The following is a 17,672-nucleotide window of genomic DNA, read 5'->3' as shown; positions in this document are numbered from 1 at the left end:
GGCATAATTTTATTTTTAAAGGCAGGTGTTCTTGGTTTAAGAATCAAAAGATACATTTTTTTTCTTTGTTACTACCCAGTGATTTCACTTTAAAAATTCATGTATGAGGAATTGGAGGTGAAACTTGATTAGGCTCGTTTGTAATAGCCGTCAATGCATGGCAGCCTACGAACACGTCAAAAACCTGTTTGCTTCAGTGAATTACTGGAATCAACATGAATCTTTAGCACAAACTGGATATTAGAAAGCATTTCAAATATTCACTGAAGATCTTTATCAAGTAGGTCAATATGACAAAATAACACTAACATAGCATCAAGCCCACTTGCTGAAAAAACATTATAAATCGATGGCATGCAGCGCAACCTTTAGTAATTGTTTTGATAGGTAGTCTGAGATAGACACCAAATTACTTCATAACTACTGGGAGACTGAAGAGATTCTGAAATCAAAAACTAACTAAACAGCAGAATATGAACCACATAATACAATTTTACATACTGCATTAGATCAATAAGTAGTCTCCTCCACAAGGATCAAAGCTTGACTGCCACTCTCTAAATTGGATAGATCCAAAAACAAATCGAACAGTTCTAGACTGGCCATCATTGAGATACTGAGGGCAGTAACTGCAAAATCATACCCACCTCAGTTTTTAAACTGATGGCTCTCCTTCAAATGAAGGGGACCAATTCTAGTCCAGTGGGAAATGTAGAGGGACATGCCTGGAGCAGAACCAGGCATGCCCTGACATCCCCCCCAAAAATCAATTCAACCTGATGAAGCCATAACACATGCATGCCATACAGCAGAAGCAGTGTGGGACAGACAGACAGATCCTAAAACCAACAGGTCAGATCAAAATCCTGCTGACCTGGTATATACGGTTATGAATGGTGATGGACAGTTAACAAAAGGAGGGTCTGCAAATAACACTTTCTCAATTATGCCAGAGCCAAGAATATGACTATCAGCCCCGACGACCTCCTGGCTGTATTGCTGAAGTCTTCTGATCTAGTAATAACCAAGCCTCTAGCTAAACTGTTCCTTTACAGCTGCAACAGCAGCATCTACCTGCCAAAGTATGCCTTGCCCACAAAAACTGGGAAAATCCAATCTGGTCAAACACTAAACTATGAGTATACTCTTGATAATCAAGATGGAAGGTGTCGCCTACACTACAAACAGCATTTACTCAGCAACAAACTGTCAACCATTGTTCAAGCTGAGTTTCCCCATAGCACCTCAGCTCCAAACCTCATTATACTCCTGGCCTGAGTGTGTTTGCATTTGATGGAGTATGGTAACAAGCAAACCCAAAGTTGGAACCAATGAGAATCACAGATATACGGCTCTAATACTTAAGTATTATACGTACTGAGCACCAGGGAAGACTGTCTTAGTTATTGGAGGCCAATCATCTGTGTAGAAGTTACTCAGGGAAATGTCTTGGCCCAACTACTGTCAGCTACTTCCATCAATGACCTTCCCTCCATTCCAAAGGCAGAAATAGAAGATGTTTGATGTTCAGTTCAGAGCTGCTCAGACAATGATGTGTAACATGCGGCATTCATGCTTGGGCTGATAAGTACAGGTAGTTCTTAGGCCATACCAGATACGATGAAATGACCATGTCCACCGAGAGCAGGTCTGATCAGTTCCCCTCCCATGTCACCAATGACCTAGGGGTTACCATTGAACAGAAACTTTAACTTGACATCCACATCAATATATAACTACACAAACAGGTCGGAGGTTGGATATTCTAATGGTTACTAACTTACAGGAGAAAGTGAGGACTGCAAATACTGAAGATCAGTATTGAAAAGTGTGGTGCTGCAAAAGCACAGCAGGTCAGGTAGCGTCCGAGGAGGAGAATTAGCGGTTCGGGCATAAGCACTTCATCAGGAATGTGTGCATGTGTTGGGGGGTAGGTGAGGGGAGATAAATAGGAAGCAGTTGGGGCTTGGGGGAAGGTAGCTTGGAAGTAGATAGAGAGATGCGGGCGGGTGGCACTGGTGATAGGTCGGAGCAGAGAGTGGAGTGCATAGGTGGGAAGGAAGATGAGCAGGTGGGACAGTTCAAGAGAGCGGTGCTGAGTTGGAGGGCTGGATCTGAGATAAGGTGGTGAGAGGGGAGATGAAGAATCTGGTGAAATCAACATTGATACCATGTTTTTGGAGGGTTCCAAGGGGAAGATGAGGCGTTCTTCCTCCTGGCATCAGGTGGCTGGGATTTGGCAGTGAAGGTGTCCCAGGATTTGAATGTTGTTGGGGAGTGGTTGGCCACAGGGATGTTTGGTGCATGCCCCAGAGATGCTCCCTGAAACGTTCCGCGAATTGGCGCCCTGAAGTGTAGAGGAGATCACATCAAGAGCAACATCGAGAAATGGGACACACACACACTAAACAGCCCTATCATCCTGCAGCCAACCACTTCAACTCTCTCCCACTCCACCAAGGATTTGCAAGTCCTGGGCCTCCTTCACCGCCAAATCCTAGCCACCCAGCACCTGGAGAAGAATGCCTCATCTTCCACCTTAGAACCCTCCAACCACATGGCATTAACGTTGATTTCATCAGTTTCTTCATCTCCCCTCCCCCTATCTTACCCCAGATCCAGCCCTCCAAAATTGGCACCACCCTCTTGAACTGTCCCACCTGTCCATCTTCTTTCCTACCTACCCACTCCACCCTATCACCATCACCCCCATCTGCATCTACCTATTGCCTTTCCAGCCTCCTTCCCCACCCACACGCCTCACATTCCTGATGAAGTACTTATGCCCGAAATGCCAATTCTCCTGCTATATGGATGCTGCCTGACCTGCTGTGCTTTTCCACACTTATTAACTTATATCCTGACTACCCAAAGACTTTCCACAAGGCACAAGAGTGTATTCCACTTCCATTTGCCTGGATAAATGCAGCTCCAATAACATTTAGCAAGTTCAGGGGTAAGATGCCCAACATACTATTTGTTCACAGGAATTAGTTGTTACATTTATTGCTCTTCCTAACTGTTCTTGTGACAGTGATGGTGAACTGGAGTTTTTCCACATGCAGTCTTTGGGATATGGAAACACTTGGAGTGAGTTAGTAATAAGAGTAATTAGGAAATAGCAGTGGAGACTTGAGCTCCCGAACTAACCAAGCCCTCAGCTAATCTGTTCTAGCCCAGTTACAACACTGGCATCTACCTGACAATGTGGAAAATTGACCAGGTACGCCCTGTGTACAAGACGTCAAACAAATCCAACCTGGCCAGTTATCATCTTAAGAGTTTATGCTCCAAAATGATTGAAGGAGTCAACCACCATACTATCAAGCAGCACTTGCAAAGGAATGACCTGATCACTAGCACTTGCAGAACCCAAACTGAGTGTCAATCAGTTCCTCACCTCATTAAAGTTGAAGAGTGTGGCGCTGCAAAAGCGCAGCCAGTCAGGCAGCATTGAAAGAGCAGGAGAATTGACATTTCAAGCGTAAGCCCTTCATTAGGAATGAGACTTGTGGCCCAAAAGGGCTGAGAGATAAATGGGAGGGAGTTGGGAGTTAGCTGAGAATGCAATAGGTAGATGAAGGTGGAGGGTGAAGGCGATAGGTCGGAGAGGAGGGTGGAGTGGATTGGTGGGAAGGAAGATGGATAGGTAGGACAGTTCAATAGGGCTGTGCCGAGTTGGAAGATTCGATCTGGTATAAGATGGGGGAGGGGACCTCATTACAACCTTGATCCAAATGTGGACAAAAACAGCTGAACTCCAACTGGTGAGGAGAGAGTGACTGTCCTTGATGCCAAGCTAGCATTTAACAAAATATGGCACTAAGGAGCTCTAGAGTCATAAAGAGGTACAGCTCGGAAACAGACCCTTCGGTCCAACCTGTCCATGCCGACCAGATATCCCAACCCAATCTAGTCCCACCTGCCAGCACCTGGCCCATATCCCTCCAAACCCTTCCTATTCATATACCCATCCAAATCCCTCTCAAATGTTGCAATTGCACCAGCCTCCACCACTCCCTCTGGCAGCTCATTCCATACACGCACCACCCTCTGTCTGAAAAAGTTGCCCCTTAGGTCCCTTTTATATCTTTCCCCTCTCACCCTAAACCTATGCCCTCTAGTTCTGGACTCCCCGACCCCAGGGAAAAGACTTTGCCTATTTACCCTATCCATCCCCTCATAGCTATCTTAGATAAGGTCAACCATCACATCACCCACTATCCCCAAAGAAAATACTACATGAGTTCCTTCAGCTGCTTCATCAATGTTCTTCCCTCCATCAAAAAAGGTCAGAACTGGGGATATTGTGGATGACTGCACAATGTTCACCACCTTTCAGGACTTCTCCTTAACTACTGAAATAGTCCGTCCTCAAATACAGCAAGATCTGGGCAATCTCTAAGCTTAATAAGGGGCATTCATACCACACAAATGCTGGGCAGTAACCATTTCCAACAAGAGAGAACTTGACAATTATCCTTGACATCCAATGGAATGACCATGGCTGAATCTTCCACCATCCAATATCCTAAGGGCTTAGCATTGACCAGTTCTACTGGACCAGCCACATACATAAAATGGTGATGAGTGCCGATCAGAGGCTAGGAGTTCGGACAGGAGTAATTTACATCCTGTTTCCTAGTCAAGAATGTAATAGAAAACTCTGCTTTGCTGGAGAAGTGCAGCTCCAACAACACAAGAAACTTGAGATAATCTGGGACAAAGTAACCCACTTAACTTGCGAATCCAATCAATTCACCTTCAACATCACCCCCTTCATGATCAACACAGAGTAGCAGCACTGGGTATTATCTATAAATGCACTGCATCAATTCTCGGCATGATCAACACCCCAACTATCACCTTAAATATTTATTCCTTCCATTGTTGTCGCTTTGCAGCAACTTGCTGAGTCTCCTTTGACTATAGCTTACAATTATGCAACATCAACCTTGAAAAAGGGCAATGGATGCACGTGAACACAATAACCTGCACGTTCGCAATCAAGTTACAAACTCATTACTCATTCACGGGGTGGTGTCACTGGTTAGGCCAGCATTTATTGTCCATTCCTAATTGCCCAGAGGGCAGTTAAGATCAACCACATTGCTATGGGTCTGGAGTCACATGTAGACCAGACCAGGTAAGGATGGCAGATTCCTTCCCTAAAGGACATTTGTGAACCTTTCCTGACTTAGAAATAGATTGCCCTTCCTTTATCATAACTGGATCAAAAACCTGGAACTCCATAACTAACTTCATTGTAGGATACAGTACTTTCAACAATGGATTGCTGTAGTAAAACAGATAATTCACGATCACCTTCTCAACGACAAATAGGAATAAGCAGAAAGTATTGGTCTGGGCGGTATATCCCATGAATGAACAAAAATAAAATATCAAATACATTTCTCTACTAAAAGAGAACTTGTTAGAAGAGCCTAAAAATGGCTTAAAGTGCCTTCTATAATTGTTCCTTGAAAATACCATACATTTTACTGGAGGATAATCCCTACCTCTGAGCCAAGAGGCTAGATCCCAACTGTTCAGAGACGTGTCATAACATGTCTGAATAGGTTAATTAGGACATATAATAGCTTTCTTCTGCTTCTCCCAGATATCTATTGACAGGCAATGAACAATACTTTTCCACAAAGTGACAGCTCCCAATTGCATTTCAATCTAATGTTCAAATTGATCAAGTGTCAGTTTGTCAATTAGTATGTTAGATTAATGTATGAATTACCCCTAAATTAGATATACAGCTAAAATATTCCAGGAACCACTGTCACTCATTTCTGCAGCACAGAGATAATGCTATCTAATGGTGTTTGATATGAAACACTTAAGCACAGAATGTTTCAGTTTAGAGGCATCTCTAAATAATAAGGGCCTGGTTTCTTTAAAGCATTGATGCCCTGGTAATCATGAGATTACACAAACATTTTGTTTGGCATTCATTAAACAATAGTAACAACAGAAAGTTAATTATTTTTTGTATTAGAATTTAAAGAGAAAAGGATCATTGTACATTATATGCTACAGATGAATAAACATGAACAGGACCCTGCTTACCTACCACCTCTGTCCAAAAGAAAAATAATCCCTTCAAATGGCCTGCCAGAGGAAGTGATGGAGGCTGGTACATTTGCAGCATTTAAAAGGCATCTAGATGGGTATATGAATAGAAGTGTTTGGACGGATATGGGCCAAGGCCTGGCAAATGGGACTAGATTAGTTTAGGATATCTGGTCAGCCTGGAGGAGTTGGCCTGAACGGTCTGTTTCCGTGCTGTACATCTCCATGGTTTAGTAGGCGAGGGCTGTTTTCCCTGGAAAATCGGAGGCTGAGGGGTAACCTTATAGAGGTTTATAAAATCAGGAGGGGCATGGATAGGGTAAATAGAGCAAGTCTTTTCCCTGGGGTGGGGGAGTCCAGAATTAGAGGGCACAGGTTTAGGGTGTGGGGGGAAAGATATAAAAGGGACCGAAGGAGCAACTTTTTCACACAGGGTGGTACGTGTATGGAATGAGGATGTGGTGGAGGCCGGTACAATTTAAAAGGTATCTGGATGGGTATATGAATAGGAAGGGTTTAGAGGAATATGGGCTAAGTGCTGGCAACTGGGACTAGATTAGGTTGGAATATCTGGTCGGCATGGACAAGTTTGAACGAAGGGCCTGTTTTCGTGCTGTACATCTTTATGACTCTAACTTGTTTGAAAAATGAACCACACTAAAAAAAAGCCCAAACATTAAGGAAATAAGACATTACACCAAATATTAAAAGATGTAAATTCATGCTTCCTGGATTGTTGCCCGGATGATGAAAACAAAACATTTCTATTTTAGTATTTTTTTTCCCTGAGTGAGAGGCATATTTTATTTTAAATTAAGTTCAGCATGGCACAAGATGAGAGGGTGAAATTTCACCTGTTGGTAGTTTAACTGGGAAAAAGAAACTTGTGTATAAAAATAAACTGTTTTATTCACAACAACTTCTCAGTGAAATGATCGTGGCACAGAAGGAATTTCCCTGCCCCTCAGCTCAATTTAGCTCATCCTGACTGGCATCATCATTGCTGAAGTTCTTCCAGCACTGGCCAGTAACCTAATTACACTCACTATGTATTTCTGTGCATCCACTGAGAGATTCTGGACATGTTTCCAACAGCTCCCCAGAAGGAACTGATAGCAAAAGATATGCAGGATGATGGCCACGTTCAGACCATTGGTTATGTGTGGCCATCAGGTCCATTACGGAGCAGATCTTCCATGTGATTCTAGGGTTCTGCCACTAGTTACCACATTAAAAAAATCACAACACCAGGTTATAGTCCAACAAGTTTATTTGGAAGCATGAGCTTTCGGAGTGCTGCTCTTTCATCAGGTCATCAATTACCTGATGAAGGAGCAGCACTCCAAAACAGAGTGCTTCCAAATAAATCTGTTGGACTATAACCTGGTGTTCCGTGATTTTTTTTTAAACTTTGGCCACCCTCGACATCATGGCTAGCTACCATGTCATTATCTCTACTTTTCTTGCTGTAACAGTGTGTAAGTTGAAGCCTTGCTTCCTATGCAGGCAGATGCATTTTGTGAAAACTGATCTCTGTACTTCCCACCCCAATGCTCTGCTCACTAGCTGCAGGTGGCTGAATTACAGGGCTTTGTTGGCAGTCATGATGCCTTGCCTGCAGTTCAATCTATGGCAGCCACGTTGCCACGCATCTTGATCTTAAGTCTCAATACTCTCACAAGTACTCTGAATAACTTTTCCAATTGGAAGCCTTGAAATGAGTCACTGGAATATTCACTGCTGTATTTGTATATGAACCCCATGAACTGCTGCACTCTTCCTCATCTCATTGTGGAGTTTCAGAAAACACTGATATTTCAAACAGTTAAAAACACATGGGTTAACACAAATTTGTAACCTGTCTGGTTGAGATTTACTGCAACAACCAAATGAACCCACAATAAGATCTCTAGTTGCTTGTGTCAGAACTGATTTGGAGATAGCAGTGTTGGACTGGTATGTGCAAAGTTAAAAATCACAACACCAGCTTACAGTTCAACAGGTGTATTTGGAAGTACTACCTTTCGGAGTGCTGCTCTTCATCAGGTTGGCAACCACCTGAGGAAAGAGCAGCACCCTGAAAGCTAGTGCTTCCAAATAAACCTGTTGGACTATAATCTGGTGTTGTGTGATTTTTAACTGTCAGAACTGGCGTGGTCACCCACGTTAAAGCCCTTCATCCAACTATAACCACGCACATCTCCACGTTAAAAGTAGACTTGTAACTTTTTTTTCGTTAGTTCGGCTAAAACACCAACAATTTACATTAAAACTACCTTAAACAAACATCCTCTGTTACTTCTTTGAAACAGAACCTAATTTTTTTGTTGTAAAGTACATGTCCAGAAAATCGTTGGCTGCTCACAGATAAAAGCAAGCTCAGAAATCATCCTTACTTACAAAAAACAGACAATGCTGGAGGAACTCGTTTATAATAATTTACTGGCAGAACGCCTCAACAACGTGAAAATCTGATTTACACTTCTATGCCACCCTGCTAGCGTTTGCTGTGCCTACAAGTTGTTGATTCCCCATTGCCCTTATTCAGAAACAATGTTGAGACAAATAACGGTCAAAACAGCCCATCAAGTTCAGGAGTGAACACAATAAAAACAAACTTTCTTCCTTCCAACGTGAGCTGCAGTCACATCTGTTCCTTTGCTCAAAGCCACGCTTCGGCTGAAAGGAAATGTTGAAGAGCTCCGGAAATAAACAAAAATACCTCTGAGTTCAACTAGCTTTAGGTTCACTCGTCAGAATACCTTGAGGGAAGCGTTCACCGGGAGGAGAGACTCCAGTCGTGGTGGTTTACAGGTGACTAAATACCTCCAGAGGTGCAGCTAAGGTGTGGAGCCGGACGAATGACGGCTTGCATTAGTTCCCGAACCCTGTTCTAATCTCAGGGCGGAGTCTACATTCTGCAGAGTGAAACCCAGGCGTGACTGCCCGATCTTACACGTTGTAAAACTTGCCCAATGTCGCAGACACAATGTTCCATTCTCCCAATAGGGAGTTGTGTCAGTAATTACACTCACTATATGTAATTATAAAATCGGCGCTGATTCTACATTGCTTTATGTCTTTTCAGTTCGTCAGTAGGTTAGGTTATTTTCCGTGATACAGGAAAAAAATAACAATTTTAATAACTGTTGTCTGCCTGCGTGACACCCGAAGGTGGAGAGATAGTGAGAGACTAATGTTTTCTCCTTCCGAACCGCCTGACACTCAGGTTAAACACACCACCAGTCATATCTCTCTTTAATTAGAGAACGGTCGTTTGTAATGTCCTTAATGTTGTGCTCCACTGTGCAATTTAGGAAGTGACGGACTTGCGTTTATGTAGCGCCCCTCTGTACATTTAGAAAGTGATGGATTTCCATTTAGATTGCAACAACCAGGCGTCCCAAAGCGCTTCACAACCAAACTTCTGAATTAAATTTCCTGTTGTAATGTGTGAAACCCAACAGCCAGTTCCCTGGGTGACCAGTTAATCTGCAAAAAAAAGGATGCTGGAAATCTGAAACCAAAACAGAAATTGCTGGAGAAACCCAGCAGGTCTGGCAGCATCTGTGGAGAGAGAAAGCAGAGTTAAAGTTTCGGATTCCCCATAATCTGCGGTGTATGTGTGATGTTGAAGGAGGGATTGGTATAGATCAGAACACCTTGGGAGAACGCCAAAAAAAGTTTTTTTAAAGAAGCTGGAAAACTCAGCAGATTGGGCAGTAGCTGTCACTAAGAGAAAGAGAGGTAACCATTCAGGTGAACCTAATCGGATAACCTTCTGTCAGAACTGCAAATGCAAGAATTTTTAAGCCACTGGAAAAGGAAGGAGGAGAGCGGAATTACAAACGGACAAGTCTGAGGCCAGGGGAAGACAAATAACAAATAGTTTCATGATGCATCAACAATTCCATTCACTTCCTCCAAACAGAAAGTCATTGACCCCTGTAACTCTTAGTTGATTTAATACCTATCCTTCCCATGCCAGCATTGCCCTTGTCGGGCTTTGGTTGTTATTGGATCCCTGGCCACATGGGTGTTTTTCTGGCAGTGGATGTATTGAACAAAGTCTTTTGGCACATGGTGCTGTCACTGAGTCCCTGCACTTACACACAGCCAACATAGGTTGGAGGAGTGTGAATAAACTGGGGATTTGAAATCTCCTCAGTTCAGGGGATTGGCTCCAAGCTGGCTCACCACAGCCAGTGTACTGTGCACAAGTAAATAAAGAGTGACTTGGTGACGGGATACCAGTCTCTGTGCAGTTATTTCAGTAGTGAGGGGAGAAAATCCTATGTGCTTGAAGGACCTTTGCTTACAACACCTCGTAGCTTGAGTAACATTTCTGGCAAAAAATAGAAAGGTGTTGCTGGCTGCTGTGGTACAGTGGTTGTTTCCCTATTGCAGACTGGAAGACCCAGCTTCAAGTCCCACCTGCTCCAGAGATGTAATAATATCGCTGAAGAGGGTGATCAGAAGACAACAGGTTAAAAAAGAGGTGTTTCTTTCACTGTGTCTCACACCTGCACACACACACACACCATGGGTGCTGGGGAAAAAATAAGCACTACCGCACTTAGGTGGTAGTGTGGGGGTTAAAAAAGAAAAAAAAAGAAATGTAACTCTCAGCACTGCCCTTTGATGTGAAGGGCAGTGTTTGTCACTGGTCACTCGGGTGTTTGCCTATTGTGAGTGTATGTGCAAGGACTCTCCATGAAGGGGACTATCCCTAGACTAAGAAAAAATAAAAACAAAAAAATAAAAAAGAGGTGTTGCTATGGGACCCTGTTATGTCTGCTTTTTTAAAGTCAGATTTATGGGAAATGTAGCAGTGGCCCCTTCTTCTATCTCTTTGCCCACTTCATTGTTGACTGTATCAGTATCACCTCTTGCTTCTACTGTATGAACTGGAAAATTTCATTAATTTTGGCATAGAATTGCTGATGGCCAGACAATCGTTATTCCAGTGTAGATGGGAGTTGTGCATTGGGATCCTGTGGAAACCCAATTATAGCAGACTCTGAGGGTCTTCTGGTCTCCCTGCTATAGGAAAGATGTTGTGAAACTTGAAAGGGTTCAGAAAAGACTTACAAGGATGTTGCTTGGGTTGGAGGGTTTGAGCTCTAGGGAGAGGCTGAATAGGTTGGGGCTGTTTTCATAGAGTTATAGAGATACACAGCATGGAAACAAACCCTTTGGTCCAACTTGTCCATGTCGACCAGATATCCCAACCCAATCTAGTCCCAACTGTCAACACCTGGCCCATATCCCTCTAAACCCTTCCTATTCATATACCCATCCAGATGCCTTTTAAATGTTGCAATTGAACTAACCTACACCACTTCCTCTGGCAACCCATTCCACACACACACCACCCTCTGCGTGAAAAAGTTGCCCCTTAGATCTCTTTTATATCTTTCCCCTTTCATCCTAAAACTATGCCCTCAAGTTCTGCACTCCCCCACCCCAGGGAAGGGACCTTGTCTATTTACCCAATCCATGCCCCTCATGATTTTATAAGCCTCTATAAGGTCACCCCTCAGCCTCCGACGATCTAGGGAAAACAGTCCTAATCTATTCAATCTCTCCCTGTAGCTCAAATCCTCCAACCCTGGCAACATCCTTGTAAATCTTTTCTGAACCCTTTCAAGTTGCATAACATCCTCCCAGAGGGTTACCTTCTACAGGTTTATAAAATCATGAGGGGCATGGATGGGGTGAATAGCGATGGTCTTTTCCCTGGGGTAGGGGAGTCCAAAAATAGAGGGCACAGGTTTAAGGTGAGAGGGGAAAGATTTAAAAGGGACCTAAAAGGGCAATATTTTCACACAGAGGGTGGTGCTTGTATGGAATGAACTGCCAGAGGAGGTGGTGGAGGCTGGTACAATAACATTTAAAAGGTATTTGGATGGGTACATGAAGAGGAAGTGACATGGGCCAAATGCTGGCAAATGGTACTAGATTGGGTTGGGATATCTGGTCAGCATGGACGAGTTGGATCGAAGGGTCTGTTTCTGTGCTGTACATCTCTATGACTTCATGAAAGAATTGCCTGAGACACTGAAGATTCTATGGGCGATTTCTTTGTGCCTGGAACCCTTCGAAAATCTCAATCAGGGATTTCAGAGGGTTCAATGAAATTAAGTAAAATAATTACTTCCAAAAAATTAGACTATTAAATAGAATTAACTCCTGAGTAACTATTCAACTGACCCTATAGTTAGTTTACACACCTCCCCAGCTACACATCCCCTCAAACCCTGTACACCCCAGACACTGAGGTCCCTGAACCTGACTACCCGCTCCCATTCTAGATCTGAAAGACCACTCCATTCCTCTGCTCATAAGCCCATCACACCCCCTTCTGCTCTGGAGCCAACTTCACCTTCATTCCCTGGGAACTGACTCCCCTTCACCTATTCTGGACCCAATTCACATTTACCCCCCACAGCCCTTCCTCCAGAGCTGATCCCCTTGCTCACACTCCAATCTCGACCCTCCAACATCCCCCCTGCTGCTGGATCTGACACTCCTTTTCCCTGCTTTGGAACTAGCCACCACCACCACCTCTCTTGGGAGCCCAACAACATTTCCTCTAAAGTGCCTGGCTCAGTGCATGAGGTCCATGTAGTGGCAGGAATAATTACTGGGGGAATGTAGGAGCTGACCCACCTTCAGCCTCTCGCAGCCAACCTTCCATTTTTCCCAGTGTAGACCTGACCTGCCTGCTTCATCTACTCCAGACACATTGCTCCTTCAACCCCTCGGACCACTGTCCCCTTCCCCGTCTACTCCCATTGGGAGCTGACACTCCTGCACTGAACTTGATTCACTTTTCTGGGATTTTGGTCCTGACCCAGCCTCCCATGTTCTGGTCCTGAACTCCCCTTTCCCCACTCCAGATCTAACTTGTCCCTGTGCAGCCAGTCCCAGCAGCCTGCCATCCGTCCCCCACTTCACTGCTGCTAAATCCAAATTCCTCTCCTCTCCCATCACCCCCCATGGATCTGACACCCAACTTGCACCCACTCCGACCTGCCCTAAACACTGCAGTATATTCATGGCCCCCTTCCCTGGATCATTACTCTCTGCACTCTACCCTGTATCCACTTGGCATCCTACCCACTTAGCACCCTACCTCTTACCCAGCTATCAATGCACCAGGCTGACACACCACTCACCTGGCATTCTGGCATAATACCTACATAGCACTCTGATACTCTACATATATGGCACCCTATCCCCTATCCATCTGATACCCTTGCCTCCCAATACACGATCCTCACCATATGATATGAGCTGCTAGTGGCTATCTGTGATTCTGCCCTTCAAATGTCAAAGTACAGCAGCTGGCTGCTATGTAGAGGGACCTGTTTTGCCTTCTCCTGGTTCTATTGTGATATCACAGTCTTGTACAGTTCCACATTTCTGAAGATGCCTCGATCAGAATCTTTTCAGATAAAAATGATCGGATTGGAAATCTGCATGAGATTGCCATTCCTGGGAAAATCCGACTCTTTGTTTCCAATTTCCATCCATCATTCTCTTTCACCATTTCTGATGATTTCCTTCCTCAACTTCTCTGCCATTATTTCTAGAGATCAACGATCAATAAATACTGGCCACAAATCCAACAACTCCCACAGCTGCTTCAATGACACTTCCTCAGGCCTTGTTTTCTGGAATGATTCTGTTCCATTTTCCAAGTTTCTCCATTTCTGTCACGTCTATTCTGATGCTACCTTCCATACTATGTTTTCAATAGGTTTTCCTTTGCCTCCTTGAGGATTTATACCCAGGATGGTAAATAGGTAACTTCAGTTTTTAATCCATTTCCTGTATTTCTCTCTACTCTTATTGTCTTCCTCATTTTTTACCCATCAGCCTCTGTAATCAACAGCTTATCCTCCACTATCTTTGTCAGCTCACACACACACATCTACCAACAAGCTGTCTTTCAGCATTCCATTGGGACTATTCCCTCTCCTAACCCCTTGTCCACTCCTCACAGTCACTGCTCACACTTCCTCCCCTGTCTGTTAAAGCAATAGGAGATTTAACACCTGCCCTTTCACTACCTCTCATCTTATTATCCAAGATCCATCACATTCCTTTTGTGGAACAATGATTGATTTATCTCTTTCAATTTAGGATATTGTGTCCACTGCTGGAGATGTGGTCTTCTTTACATTGCAGACTGGCTTCGTGGATCACCTGTGATGACGTTGCCCCTTTAACAAGGTTATTTTGTCCTTGGGTTTTTTTTTATGGGAGGTCTAACAATGGCAGGGGAATGGCCAGTTCTCCCAGTTCAGGTATTTTTCAGTTTGGTTAAGTTTAAGCAGGAAGTCAAAAGCTGTTACAGTGAACAAGGTTCCAAGCTTCAGCAGATGATCCCTGGCTGACTTCTGTCTGCAATCTCTCCTGCCTGAAAGAACCGATCTTTGAATTTACCTTTTGCCAAGGGGTGTGTTTGTGGGATGTTATGCAAATTGGAATAGCTCCTTAGTTAAGTGGCGGAATCGAGTTGGTTGAATTTTCAAACAGTTAAGTTAGTCTAAATTCTGCTTTCCTATGGTTGTGTTTCAGCTGTAGTGTGCAAATAAATTCGGTTTTGCTTAAAGCTGAATGGTTTAACCAGCTGCATCACACCTAGAATATCCACTTCATATCTACCTTTAAGATAAGAAAAGTTAGGGGCTGGGCTACCTTCTTAATATATTTTGAGGGGGTCTGGCCTGGTTCATAACACACCTCTATTCAGTCCATACGAGGTCTCAATTGCTTCTCATTTTAGTTCTCCATCTTGCTCCCAAGCTGACAGTTCTGTCTGTCTGAACTGCTAGGGTTAGGTTCCAGATTGAGAAACAGCACTTCATGTTTCAACCATGCTCTCTCCAACCTTATGAATTTAATGTTGAATTCATCAACTTTATTTCCCAACATCTGTCTTCATTCTTTTCTGTGGGTTATTGTATTCCCCTTTTTTCACTTCTCATTTTTGTCCTTCTGGATTGGGCCTCCTTTTGTCTACTTATTTATTGATTCATGTTAGAACTAAATGGGCTTTATGAAGCAATTCATGCCTCATTTGAACACAGCTTTCTGTTTCTTTACTGTATCTATTGTTGGATATCATGAAATGTTATTTAATGTTCTCTGGTCTCCACCCTACCACTGACCATTTTTATTCTTCCTGTTCCACGACCCCCAACACACCTATCGCCCCCACCTTTCACTCACTGAAAACATTTCCATTTATATTTATCTCCATTTCTCATTCCCTCGGTAGATGCTATTTGACATGGCAAGAGTTACGCCTTTTAGAGTGATAGAGACACGGCACGGAAACAGACTCTTTGGTTCAACTCATCCATGCCAACCAGATATCCCAAGCTGCACCTGCAGCATTTTGCTTTTGGACAGGGGATAACTTCACTGATCTTCTTTGAAATAGTATCAGGTAGTATTTTTATAACCAGTCAAACGAGCAGACCAAGCTTCAACTGAACAGCTCAACAGTGTGACCTTAGATTTCCGTGGTCAAGTCCTAGACACGGAACTCAGAAGCCAACCAACGAATCCTCATTCAGTGTCTTTCAAAATGATTCACAGTTCTCCCTCAACTCTGTTAAGGGTGGGTTTAGGGCAAATTTGGCCCTAAAAATAAGGTAAAACTGAAAGGTTTTAGAATCATAGAGATGTACAGCATGGAAACAAACCCTTCGATCCAACTCATCCATGCCAACCAAATATCCTACCTAATCTAATCTCAGTTGCTAGCACATGATCCATATCCCTCTAAACTCTTCCTATTCATATACCCATCCAGATGTCTTTTAAATGTTGCAATTGCCTCCACAACTTCCTATGGCAGCTCATTCCATACAAGCACCACCCTCTGCGTGAAAAAGATGCCCTTAGATCCCTTTTATATCTTTTCCCTCTAACACTAAACCTATGCCCTCTAGTTCTGGACTCACCAACCCCAGTGAAAATACTTTCTCTATTTATCCAATCCATGCCCCTCTTGATTTTGTAAACCTCTGTAATGTCACACCTCAGCCTCCGACGGTCCAGGGAAAACAGCCCCAGCCTGTTCAGCCTCTCCCGAAAGCTTAAATCCTCCAGCCCTGGCAACATTCTTGTAAATCTTTTCTGAACCCTCTCAAGTTTCACAACATTCTTCTGATAGGAAGGAGACCAGAATTGCACGCAATATTTCAAAAGTCGCCTAACCAACATCCTGTACAGTCACAACACGACCTCCCAACTCATATACGCAATGCTCTGACCAATAAAGAAAAGCATACCAAACGCCTTCTTCACTATCCTATCTGCCTGTGACTGCACTTTCAAAGAACTATGATCCTGCACTCCAAGGTCTCTTTGTTCAGCAGGTCCCTAAGACCTTACCATTAATCCTGCTTTGATTTGCTTTTCCACAATGCAGCACCTCGTCTTTATCTAAATTAAAGTCCATCTGCCACTCTACAGCCCATTGGCCCATCTGATCAAGATCCCGTTTTACACTGAGGTAACCGTCTTCATTGTCCACTACACTTCCAAACTAACTAACCACACCGCCTATGTTCACATCCAAATCATTTGTATAAATTATGAAAAGTAGTGTAGGATGGGGGGGATGGGGGGAGGGGGACGAGTCTGAATTTGCTTTTACTATTAGTGACCTCTGAGGAGACTTCCTCAGTCAGTTACTTGTAACCTATTCCTTGGCAAAAACAGTTTTTAAAGTAGATTTTCAAGTTTATGTTTCTGCGTGATGTTGTACATTGTAGCAGGTTTTCTGCAGATGAGCTTGACCAGTGCAGTTATGCCTTTGCTGTTTGAATTCATGTATCGCTGGACATCAGAGTGCATTTGGGAAAATTAACAAACAGTGAAATTCACATCTGATCTTGGAGGAACTGTTGGGTGAAGTTCACAGCACAGAATCATTGTTTTAAGTGTGGCCTACAGAGGATCTGCAGTAGTGAGTAGAGTGGGTTCTTTCTTGATTATATAGGGTGTAGGTTTGCTCGCTGAGCTGTAGGTTTGATATCCAGACGTTTCTTTACCTGGCTAGGTAACATCATCAGTGGCGACCTCCAAGTGAAGTGAAGCTGTTGTCTCCTGCTTTCTATTTATATCTTTCTCCTGGATGGGGTTCCTGGGGTTTGTGGTGATATCATTTCCTGTTCGTTTTCTGAGGGGTTGATAGATGGCATCTAGATTGATGTCTTTGTTTATGGCGTTGTGGTTGGAGTGCCAGGCCTCTAGGAATTCTCTGGCATGTCTTTGCTTAGCCTGTCCCAGAATAGACATGTTGTCCCAGTTGAAATGGTGGTTTTTAACATCCATGTGTAGGGCTACGAGGGAGAGAGGGTCGTGTCTTTTTGTGGCTAGCTGGTGTTTGTGTATCCTTGTAGATGATGTCCATGGGTTGTACTGGGTCTTTTAAGTTTGTTAGTTTTTGTTTGAGAGTGTTGGTGGGTTTGTGTACTTTGTGTACTCTGAGGGGCCTTAGTAGTCTGGCTGTCATTTGATGTATGGTAAGGTGGTTAGGGTTTCTGGCTGTGTTTGGTCTGCTT

At 43.6% G+C, this 17,672-nt stretch overlaps 1 protein-coding gene across 8 annotated transcripts in view; it reads right to left on the bottom strand.

The window, feature by feature from the left end:
• Window positions 1-17,672, bottom strand: part of LOC122563251 (alpha-1,3-mannosyl-glycoprotein 4-beta-N-acetylglucosaminyltransferase C-like) — a 168,500-nt gene that overhangs the window by 98,453 nt on the left and 52,375 nt on the right. For 4 of the 8 annotated variants that reach the window (XM_043716882.1, XM_043716881.1, XM_043716879.1 and 1 more), the window contains exon 1: window positions 8,804-9,356. The exons of 1 other annotated variant lie outside the window; for it this stretch is intronic. The gene's annotated coding sequence lies outside the window, so the exon portion shown is untranslated. Of the gene's footprint in view, window positions 1-8,803; window positions 9,357-17,672 lie in introns of those variants that run through there. 3 more of the 8 variants (XM_043716884.1, XM_043716883.1, XM_043716880.1) reach the window with 1 other exon arrangement.

This window comes from Chiloscyllium plagiosum, chromosome 26 (assembly GCF_004010195.1).
Source record: "Chiloscyllium plagiosum isolate BGI_BamShark_2017 chromosome 26, ASM401019v2, whole genome shotgun sequence".
NCBI classification, from domain to species: Eukaryota; Metazoa; Chordata; class Chondrichthyes; order Orectolobiformes; family Hemiscylliidae; genus Chiloscyllium; species Chiloscyllium plagiosum.
This window is presented reverse-complemented; position numbering and strand designations above follow the sequence as displayed.